General features: G+C 31.9%; 1 protein-coding gene across 1 annotated transcript in view; it reads left to right on the forward strand.

Moving 5' to 3' along the window:
- Positions 1–11867, forward strand: part of LOC117175712 (pyridoxine-5'-phosphate oxidase-like) — a 116329-nt gene that overhangs the window by 758 nt on the left and 103704 nt on the right. The window lies entirely within an intron of this gene.

Below are 11867 nucleotides of genomic sequence, written 5' to 3' on the forward strand. Positions count from 1 at the left end.
AAGTGGTAAAGTTACAAATTCATTTGGATTCTTAACCTCAAAAATGGTATTTTCCCTATAATATAAGTGGTTATATTACAAAAAATTTTCTATGTGATTTTATCATTTTTAGTTGTGAGATTTTTTTATTTTTTACAGTGTAGTTTGAAAGTAACGCTCGGTTGAATTGTAACACACATAACCAAGAAATATACACGCACGTTGTTAGCAATATCAAAATTTTTTGTATAAAAAGACAATAAGAAGTGTGCGGGGACGTCCGTTAGCATGTTCGCTATCATTTCCCAGATTTTGAAGGGAAAATATTTCTTATCCTAGGAAAAAAGCCGAGGGAATCTAACACTGAAAAAGTCGATACTATTTCTGAAGCGCTATGCAAATTAATCACATTTTGCTAAATTAAAACTTTTTTGAATTCACCTACAAAAAAGTGTGCGGGGATGTCCGTTATCATGTTCGCTATCATTTCCCAAATATTTAAGACAAAATATTTATTATTCAGAAAAAAGCCGGGGGAACCTAAAACTGGTAAAATCGACAATTTTCTAAGCATCACATGCCCTTAACAACATGTTCAAATCATACCTTGACATTTGTTTGTTTGACAGAAGGTAGATCAACCGCGTTGATTGGAAACATTATAGAAGGTAGGATGGCGCCAATATTTTGAAACTCAGGCTAAATAAATGATAGGTAACTCATTAAATTTTTAGTAGAAAAGGTTATCCAATCCTTTTAAGTTTCTTGCAATATAACAATTTTGAATTTATAAATAGTTTTGATTTAAAATTCTAGTTTCAAATATTTAAAATTTGAATATTTCAAATAATTTGGTTTGCAAATGTTTTTATTTTCAAGGTTTGAAATTATTAATTGTATAGCATTAGATTCATTTAGGTTTGATTAGGTTAAAATTTGAATTGAATACGTGCGGAATTCATCACAACAAATGGTTTTCCTTCCATAAGCACAGACATTTTTTATATTTTGCCCTTCCTAAAACATTGTGATTAATGGCCACATATTTCTGTTATTTTGGTTACATTTTTTGTTTGATAGTCTGAAAAGGTTTATATTTGGTCTTTATATCCAGTTGTCATTCTCATAATTTCATCAAATCTTATGTAACCGTATGGACGTTTTTCGACATTTTAGCATATCAAAGAATAAGAGTTTAATTTTTAATTTACGACTTGTTTTAAACTTTAAGTTTGAAATTCTAAAATTATGAAATTATTAAGTTTAAATATAAGGATTTTAGAAACCTAAATTTTAAAATCCTATTTTTGAAGTCTGTATTTTTACTCATTCATATCAAATCGAAACAAGATTAAAAATGTATATTTTTCATACTTAAATTTCAGATGGCATAATTTTCAATTAAACAAAGTTAACAGCTTCTGAATTCATATCGTAAAATTTCAAATGCTTTACCAATAAAAAAGTTTCTAGAAGGCTTGTCATTTTTACGTATAATAATGAACGTTTGAACTCAAAATCGCTGTTTAAAATGTTTTAGTTAAATATTTAGAACGCTCAGTGATCAGAAAACTTCTACTTCGATTGGTTTAATTTGGAATTTAGTCTTAAGTACTTTAAATAACAAAATGTTCAGCTTCAAAAACTTAAACTTATAATTGTATTGATTCGTGTAAAATTTTTTTTACCAGGAAATTAATCCAGATTTTGTCTTCGATTTTAGTAGCTACCTTGCGAGTGATAGAAAAAGTTTGTTTTACGTCAATCATTAGTGGTAAAGGGCAAGTCATAATCTAAGGATTACCGAATATAATATCACCGACATTGGTGTAAATTCCCTGTTCAATTTAGAAAGAATTTTGTCCATCATTTTGAGTACTTATATTTCAATAAACTAAAATTTCAGAAAGTTAAATTAATAAAACCTTTTTTTATTATAATATGAAATTATGCGTTAATAATTGCGAATAATTAAAAATTGAGACCTCTTTCTGACAAAAAAATATTTTATCTCTAATATTGATTTTGAATTGTTTAATTTTATTCAATTAATAACGGCTTGACATTTTTAAATAATAAAATAATACTTTAAACATAATAAAAAGTAACAATTTTGCTTCATTATTATAAAATCAATTTTTTTATTTTTATCCTGTAACTGATTTTATATTTTTAACAAAGAATACTCTTAGCACAATTTTTTTCGTAGCACCACTTTCATCTGTTAATAATTATTTACAAAATGTTTATTTACTTTGTTTCATAACATATTCTGTTTCAAATTTATATTATTCCGGAAAAGTAAATAACTGTCTTTAAATAATTCCCGTCAGACAAAAGTGCTGCGATCACGTGACAAATTCTAAGTGCCCGATTGAAAACAATTGGAAATGTAAAATGCTCAATCGTTGCCAATCGTTTTGGCACAATTAAGAAACACGATTCGGAACGATTGAGATATTAGTTATATTGTTTCTTATCGATCTCAATTGATTATTTCTAGAAGGGCCGATGTCCTTCTTTTTCAAGCTTTTCATATTTCGCGTTTTGTATTGCGTGGATCTAACCCTCACAGCAATAGAATATACCGGGATATCTCATTTGATCCCATTTATCTTGCAAGCCGTCCCAAGGATATCAGGGATAACCCGTCGGATTTCCCGCAAGGCGGAAATCTGGATATCCCAGGGATAACCCCAGGATATCCCAGGGACGTTTACGGGATATTCAAATGTCCGAAGTAGGTTATAGAAAATCAGTTTATATCCTACTTGGGACATTTGAATATCCCGTAAACGTCCCAGGGATACCCTGCATGGGATATCCCGGTATATCCTATTGCCGAGGGCAATTTTTGTTTGCAATTTCTGAGGGCGAAGTCTCGGGTCGAGGGAAATAACGTTTGAACTAGAGTTACTCTAGGGAGACTTGTGTCCCCGCTTACTCTAGATCAGTCATTGAGGGGAATTCGATTCATTCACCACATGTTTGAGTTCCACCACCAGTTCTCTACTCAGTTTCGGTGGTGGTCTTTTTCTGAAATGGAAGGGAGGCATCCAGTACTGTAGTTATGTAGTGTCTTGCAAGGTGTCTTAGGGCGACTGATTTCAAAACAAAATTAAGTAATTTGGAATTTAAATAATGTCGAACCTTAAATCAAAAATCATATGTAAAATGAGTTTTTCGGAATATAATTTTTTGATATAATCATTACAATAAATTGTGTACATAAAGTGTTGGGTCAAAGTTCGTTACAATGTGAAACACGCTAATTAATTTTTCTAATAATTTTGTCTAACTTATTAGCATTAATATTTAAGGAACTTATTATCATTTGATGAAACAAAGTATGCCTTATTTTTATATTTTGTTGCGCACTTTGAACAAATAAAGGCCTGGCCTATTTCAGTAACGCGATTTTCAATTTTGATTTTCTCGAAACAGAATACTTCTTTCCGATGCACAATTTTGTATTCTTATTCTATATCCTGGCATATCAGCAGCAAGTTTATGTTTTTTTGGAAAACTAAAAATTCTATAAAATATCACAAATTAAGGCCGATTTTAAAAACCCACCTAATGAGTATTTTCGGGAGTAGTTTAATTTTTCACATTGACCTTTATATACCCTTTTTCAGAAATTTGATATCGCGGGTGTGCAGCTTCTTTTATTTTCAGTGTGACTTTCGCAGAAGTAAAAGTTGAAAGTGTTAAAAATTCTCGTAATTTTGACAGACTTGTTCCGTGCTTCTGCACACTGTTAAAAAAACCTGATCGAAATTTAATATACATGCGAGTAAAGTAATTTGCACATTCAGTATATTGAATTTAATATACCATCATGTTGTGGTACCCTACCGGAAATTTAGAAGATTTCTATGTACTTTCTAAACTCAGCTCGCCTAGCGAACGTCTAGGGAAATTTTATGGCGATCGTCTAGTCTAGAGTTCGATTAAAGTTCATCTAGCAGCGTCTAGTATTTTTTACTTGCAGCCAGGTATTGCATTACCTTGTCTAGGGTTCGTCGAGTGTACATCTATCGGCGTCTAGTAAATTTTAACTGCATCCAGATATCACACTAACGATCAACAGATTTATTACTCTCTATTTTATAATAACACGCGACCTGATGCTCGTTTAATTTTCAGTATTAAAGGAGCTCCCCTTCCAATTTTATTTTTTAATCGAGTTTCATTGATCTGATCTTGAACTATTTTAAAAGAATGAACAGATTATTTTAATCAATATATTAACGTTAAATTTTAGACTTTTTATTACTTAACCCTACCGATAGAAATCTCTGAGTATTCTCAAGCGAAATAGCCTGGCCGATTTGAGTCTATAAGCAGAGTCGATTTAAATGATTTAGTCTCTGAGATAGTTATTTACAATTATAACTTACTATATGTACTAATATACAATTTTCTAGTTGAATTAAAAAATGTTGTATTTTTTGGCGTATCTCGTTCCATTTACGAGAAACGTTGTATTAATACTAATTTTAAGCATTTTAAAAAAGTTAGATATCTGAAATCATCAAAACCCGTAGATTCCGAATTATTATGTTTTAGACTGTTAACTATGAAATTTACAAAATCTACTTATAATTTTAATCCGAAAGCTTAATAAAGGACCCTTGAGCGTCGGCTACTCTATTGATAGACTCTCTGATTGTCATTTATGATCGAATTCTTATTTCCATTTCAGCCTCTCTGCTTGTTATTTATGATCGCATTTTTATTTTTATTTCGGAAAGGACATTTTAAAGGCTTTAAAACATTTAAAAGAGCTACCTGAGCCTTTAAATATCTACCTGAGTGCCTGCGGAGAATTTCTCTGAGCTTCTCTGGCCCTAGAGAATCTTTAAAATATACTCAGAGATTTCTATCGATAGGGAAATAAAAAAAAGTAAACTAACCCATGTGGAAAAATGGAGGGGGCTCCCACCAGGGCCCACATGGATTGCCCTTATGCCTTGTGGAATCCTAGAGGGCAATCCAGGCGTGTCCCTTATGGAAACGACATGCTAATCGATAGGGGCCAACATGGATTTCCCTCATGGATCCCTCATGGTTGCCATCACGAAAACCCTCTTTGTTTTTTTTTTCCAGTGCTAGTACCTGCACTGGCATATCTCTGGGATGATAACTCTACTTTGCACTGGGCTGCCAGTGTTGGGCTAGCACTGGATATCGCTACTGGCACAGTACTACCCCAATAGGAAATTCACCATGGGCGCAGTATCGCGTCAGTGCTAAGTAGTACCGTACTCCTATACTCTAACGATATGACAAAATAAGGTATTAAAAAAATAAATATTAATTGATTTCGAGTATTTTGACAGCAAAATATTAATAGTCCTGTTGAGAGTGAATACATACATTACATTTTTAAACCGTATATTACAAATAAAGTTTCTAAATGCTACGGGGTATCGAACCTACATATCTATACCTAAAAGTGTTATCGCATTTTTGTCACAAATTGGCTGTTTGTAAGTCTGAAATCATAAAACCTTCAAATTTACGGCTTCAAAAAAATATTCACCCTTTGAAGTTAGACATTTTAATCGTTGATCCGTGAGGGAAACCGAGCTGGGCTCTCGCCGGGGACCCTTATAGAACATCCATATGATGAAAGTTCGAATTTCAGAAAAGAGTCAATCAATTTTTGACCGAAATTCATTTTTTCTAAGCCTGAACTCATGAAACCTTAAAATTTGTGGTGTCAAAAAAAATACGTGCTTTGGACTTTGAAAATTTAATAGTTGATACGTGAGGGCAACCGAGCTGGCCCTCCTGTGGTGGCCCCTATGGAACATCGATATTGTGCGATTTCGAATTGCAAAAAGTGTCATCCATGTTTTGTCAGAAATTCACTGTTTGTAAGTCTGAACTCATGAAACCTTAAAATTTGTGATGTCAACAAAATATTTACCCTTTGGACTTCAAAATTTAATCGTTGATCCATGAGGGTAAACGAGCTGGGCCCTCGACGGGGGCCCTCCTAGAATTTCCACGCGTCAAAATCCATGCGGACCCTCTTTAAAACTATAATGATAGCACATGTTTGGTATAAAAAGAATCGAACTCACAAAAATGCCTTCTACAAATCAAGCAACCATCTTAAGTTTGAAATCAAATTATTGTCGAAAGTATTAGCATGAGGTCTGCTATTATTTAACACTCGCTAAAATGCTCAGAAGGTTTATAAAACCAAATATAACATTTTTGCTTTAAAATGCCACGTAGAATATGGAAATTTTGTTTAAAAAATTATCCCTATGCGAATTGCGAACTAATTTATGGATAATTATCAAATATCACCAAAGCATTTTTTAAATAGAAAAAACAGGTTTAAAATGTTAAAATCCCCCATTTTTTGTTATTTCTGAAACCTAAGCTTGTATCAAGGAAATCGGAAATGCTAAAGGTTTCTCATAAGGCTGAAATTGAAGCTTGATTAATCTCCAACGATCCAATGTTTTGGAAAATGTCCTTATGTCTTTTTTTTTTACGTTTTGGCAAGTGCGCAATATGATTTTTTCATTTTTTACGAAATATTGGACATTAAATGTTAAATATCTCCGAGACTATTTATGTTACAAAAAAAAGTTAGTTTCATAATCAGTGCTTCAAAATGCATGAGGAGATACTAAGATAAGAAACTAAGTGGACATTTTTGAAATTAAAACAAAGTTTTAGTGGTCCGGAAACTTTTTAAAACTATACAAATTTTTAAGTGTTTGAAATTTACTCTATAGGTGTAAAAATCTTCCTTTTTTGTACTATTTCAGGTAGCAAGTAAGAATATAAAATTGAAATTTTGAAAAAAATTCCTGTTGAATAAAGGAATTATTTTTTAATTAAGGAAAAATTATTTTTTGCATTCGGCTAGATTAAAATTTTTTAAAAGTTAAAAAATCGGTTGCCTAAAACTTAATTAGCATTGGCAATGATTTATTCAATATTGACAATGATGACAACTTATTTTGTATTGACAATGATATTCCCATACGAAAGGACCCACAAGTACCCTACGTCCTAACCAGGTAAAATGTACATTTCATTTCTTTTATGCTGTCCCGAATTTGGGGAAATCCCAACATCTGAGAACTGAAAATAAGTAGGAAAGAGTCATAGAAAAGGGGAGACGGGCGGTTATTATTAATTAGCAATGCAATGTTCCCGCGTGCTGTATCGCGTGTATAATGTTGCTATGTTAAATAATTGAGGATAGATTTAATGCGGATATTGTAAATATGTGTATTTATAAAAACTTAATCAAATTAAGTTTTTCAGTCAAATAGTTCATTAATTATAGAAAATATACTTACATAATTATTTTTGATTATGTAAGTAATAACAAATAAATATAAGGTAGCATAAAACAAGGTTTCAATGTTTAAAAAATGTATAAAAATACAATTATTACATTTTCTTAATAATTAAAAAAAATGTATATATTTTTAAAGCAAAATATTTCAGTAAAAGGAATTCAATAACATTTTTTAAAAGGTAATAAGAAGGTATTTCATTTTATAAAAGAATAATTAAAAAATCGACAATTAAATATTTCAAAAATATTATAATTGTGAATGCAAGGAGGAAGCAGACAAATATTTTTTATCCGACCACCGTGAGAATCACTTTCTACCTGCAAGTTCTCGCACTCCATGTTTCTTTACAGAATTCTTTTTTCTTATTTCGAAGTATTTTATATTCGAAAAAAAGTCATGTATCGAGCACTTTTTGAAATAGGTAATATTCAAACGGGGTATCCATTTTTTTCTTTTAGATCAATCGACAACTTCGTTTTACAGTGGTTTTTAAAAAGCAGAAAATGTTTTTTGTCATTGAGGTTATTAAAACGTCTTTGAACTTGAAAAATTTCTATTTTTTATCAGCTTTAGACAGTTTTTGAGCGGATTAAATCAAGTTTGTTTTACATATTTTAAATTGCTATTTTAGAAAATATATTGCACATTTAAAACTGAGTAAGGAAATGTATGATAAAAGAATTGCGATAAACTGAAAACTGCGTTTTATTAAAGTTTTCCTATACTAGACAAATATTTTTTTGTCATTGATGTTATGAAAGCATTTTTGTCCTTGACTTTTCTTTATTATTTATTACTTTTGGATCGCTTTTAAGCGTTTTAAATATTTAAAGACAAAAAGTATTGAGTCCGTTGTTTAAAAAGTGAAACTTAATTCGTTCTTTCACATATTTTAAATTATTCTTCAAGAAGTGTTATTTCTCACTAAAAACCTGAGATTATTTTATAAAAGAGTTGGATAAATTAATAACTGCGGATTTTATGGAGGGTTTTGCATAGAAGAAAATCGTTTTTTACCACCAAGCTTATTAAAGCATTTGTACTTGAAATTTCTTTAGTGTTAATCACTTTTGAATATTTTATATATATTTTAAATATTTAAAGAAAAAATAGCATTGAGTCTTTTTTGGAATAAGTAAAACTCACCTCTCAAATCTTTCTAAATAAAAAATGGCCTATTAAAGTCTCTCAAATATATTCAAATTGCCTTAGAACCACTCAATTATCACCATAAAGATGTTTAAAGAAACATTAAGTTCATTGGCTTTTAGTCTGAAGACGGTTTAGGCTCACCATACGACTTGGTACGACGCTGTCTTGCAATACAAGGGCTACATTTTGTTACCGAGATCCAAGTGCTTCGATAGCGAAGCGGTTAGAGCGCGCGGTTAGTACACACTATTTTAGGTAGAGTTCAAATCCTCGGCGAGTGTGATTTTTCAAAGCGTTTAAGCGTGCAATTATATGTATAAGTAACTGTGTGCGAATTATAGTTTAATAATTAAAAATTAAAGGTTATATGACAATAATTTCATAAATAATTTTTTTTTCGTTGAGAAATCATGTTCTGAATTTTCATAAACTGTCGCTTAGAATTTAGATTTATTGTCTAAGAGACTCTTCTTAAGTACAAATTACGTTAAGTTGAGGTACTAGTCTATTGTTCCGATGGTACATATTCTTCGATTTAGAAAATATATTTTTGGAGTGTCAGAAATGATTTCTTGGAAGTAAACTTTTTTCTTCATTTGAATACATCTCTATAGGAAGTAATACAATAAAGTTTCAGAGTATTACAGCAATTTCAACAAATAAAATGTATTGAAGTTAAAAAGAATATTTATTGGTACATTATTTTGTATGCGTTCCTAGATGCACACTGTACGATGCCTAGATGCCCAATAGATGCTTCCTAGATTCACACTGTACGATCCCTAGATGCGCACTAGATGTTTCCTAGATGCGCACTTGACGTTCCGTAGGCACGTACTACACACAGGTATGGATGTTAATAGGGTCGGCTTAAGAAGAATTTACCGCTTTACGGCGTACCCCATAAAAAAAAAGGAACTGAGAACGGCGACCATTTTGAGCCTATCACTCGTCTAGTTATAATCTAGCAAGGGATCAATTCTAGATGATGTCTTCCTAAACAATATCAACTAGAAATCGTCCAGATTTCCGGTAGGGATTAATATATATATATATGTATATGAAGGTTGGTGAAACAGAGAGTTTGAAAGCCTAATGTTATGTGATGTACCAAAATCTTTTCAAATATTGAAAAGGAAAAATGACCTACAATTTTTCGTCTATATTCTTATTTATAATTAAAGTGCAATGTTCGGGTGGGATTTTCTTCAAAATTCATTGTAAATATCCGAATTTTAACGTGAGTGCCTTGCTTTTAGGTCAGGTATGTTAATTATTCGCTTAATTGAACTTTTCCACATAAACCCCACTATAATTCATGTTTAACTACAAAAAAAATTATGCTTAATTATTTGAAACTTGAAAATAATGAGAATTTTTTTAATGCGTGTACAGTGAAATTACCTGACTTTTATAATAATTGATCAATATGCATGCATATGAAATCTAATATACAGCCTCTTACAGAGTTTATTATTGTAAAGTATAATCTAATAATATAATAACCTTCATATTTTGAAATTGATGCAATGTTGATAAAATAATATTCCAGTCATAACAAAGTATAATTTTTCAGCGCAGAATAGCAGTAATCATTTTTCTTTCGTTCGAGTTGCATTTCACATCATTAAAATAAAAACATTAAATTTCAAATTAGTCGCTCTAAAGCAACTACTTCAAAACGTACCTGCGGTACTGAATTCTGAAATGCACGTCACGTGGCACGCGCCACGTACAACCACGACGCCTTTCCAGCAGCGAGTGGAAGTTGGTGGTAGTGTTAAAATCCCATGTTGCTTTTGAGCAAATTCGATGAATATTGACCCCATTCCCCCTCAGTAAAGAAGCCTTGCTTACTTCGATTCTGATTAGTGTCGCGAAAACGGAGTCAAATTTAATATTATAGAAAATAAATGTAATAATCATGTAGGTGTAATAATGAGGAATTTTTGAAAAGTGAAAAATCTTTCTTTAAGTTTACTTAGAAAAATACAATTATTTACGGTTGTTGGAAAAATGCAGTAAAATATCTAACAGACAGTAAGTAAAATAATAATAATAATAATAATAATAATAATAATAATTTAGATTTGATCATTGAAAATTATTGCAAAGTAAAAAATAATGTTTTTAATTACATGAATTTTAAAAATATTAATAAGTTGGCCAAATTCAATCTAATATTAGAAATTTTTGATTTCCCCGAAAAAAAACGAAAACAAAATGAGAAAACACAGGGGAAATTTTTCTAATTGTATTCCTTATTAGGTAAAGTAAAGAAATTGAATTCGGAGGGTTCGACCTTTTTTCAACTTACGGCACTTACGGCACAAAAAAAAACCCAGATTTATTTGAATTATCGTACAATATTAAATTTAACACAGAGGACTGTAACATCAAAAACAACGAATTCGGATAGCATCGCGTGCTCACGGAGAACCGGCGTTGGTGTCACACTCACGGCGAGGCCTTTCGTTCGATCGAAATCGGTGGGGTTAAACGAACAGCCCAATTCATGTATGAATTGATGGAGTACGAATTAGAGATTGCCACTGAGGCGTTGCCAAGGAGGCGTTTTGGTCGCGGTAGAGCTCTACGCGTAACCGAGTTCGAAAGAACACTGATACAAACAACCCGCGCCACGAGTTAAGTCGATGCTCGTTTCTCACATACGCTATCCATTCTCACTCTCTCTCTCTCTTTTTTCTTCCGGTAGATTTAAATTTCACAATTTCGCGCGACAAGATTCGTGCTAGGCCTGCTTTGCCTGACAAATAATATGTGACGACGGAACAATATTATAAGCCTAGATGCGGCCGTACGGCTACGATCCTTTGTGCTGAATTGCTTAAATCACCGGCAAAACGGAATCTTTCAGGCAGCTTGTCAAAATTAATAAATTAAACAAAAATAGTAAATTTGAAGGTTTGAATACTTCGGTGTATACATTTGTGATACGTACGAGTGTAGTTCAATAAGTCCTTAGAATGACCAACAGATGGCGCGCGAATCGCTCCAAATCATCTGTTTTCAGTCAGCACCACTCCCGACTAGATATATGGTGCAGTCACAGTCCACATCTTCTGAGCTTACGTGTTTTTATAACCAATTGAAAAAAAAAATTGTTCGTTAAGAAAAATGGAAAAAAACGAGTTCAGAGCGGTAATCAAACATTTTCATTTAAAGGGTTTAACTCCATATGAGATAAAAAATGAATTGGACTCAGTTCATGGCACTTCTGCCCCTGCCTTAGCAACGATTTATAACTGGGTAAATGAATTTAAGCGTGGTCGTACACAAGGATATCTATAGGTGCAGTTGTTTCAATTCTACATGAAAAATTAGGCATGAAAAAGCTATCGGCAAGATGGGTGCCGCGTTTGCTCTCAGCTGAGA

The sequence above is a fragment of the Belonocnema kinseyi genome, chromosome 6, assembly GCF_010883055.1.
Source record: "Belonocnema kinseyi isolate 2016_QV_RU_SX_M_011 chromosome 6, B_treatae_v1, whole genome shotgun sequence".
NCBI lineage: Eukaryota > Metazoa > Arthropoda > Insecta > Hymenoptera > Cynipidae > Belonocnema > Belonocnema kinseyi.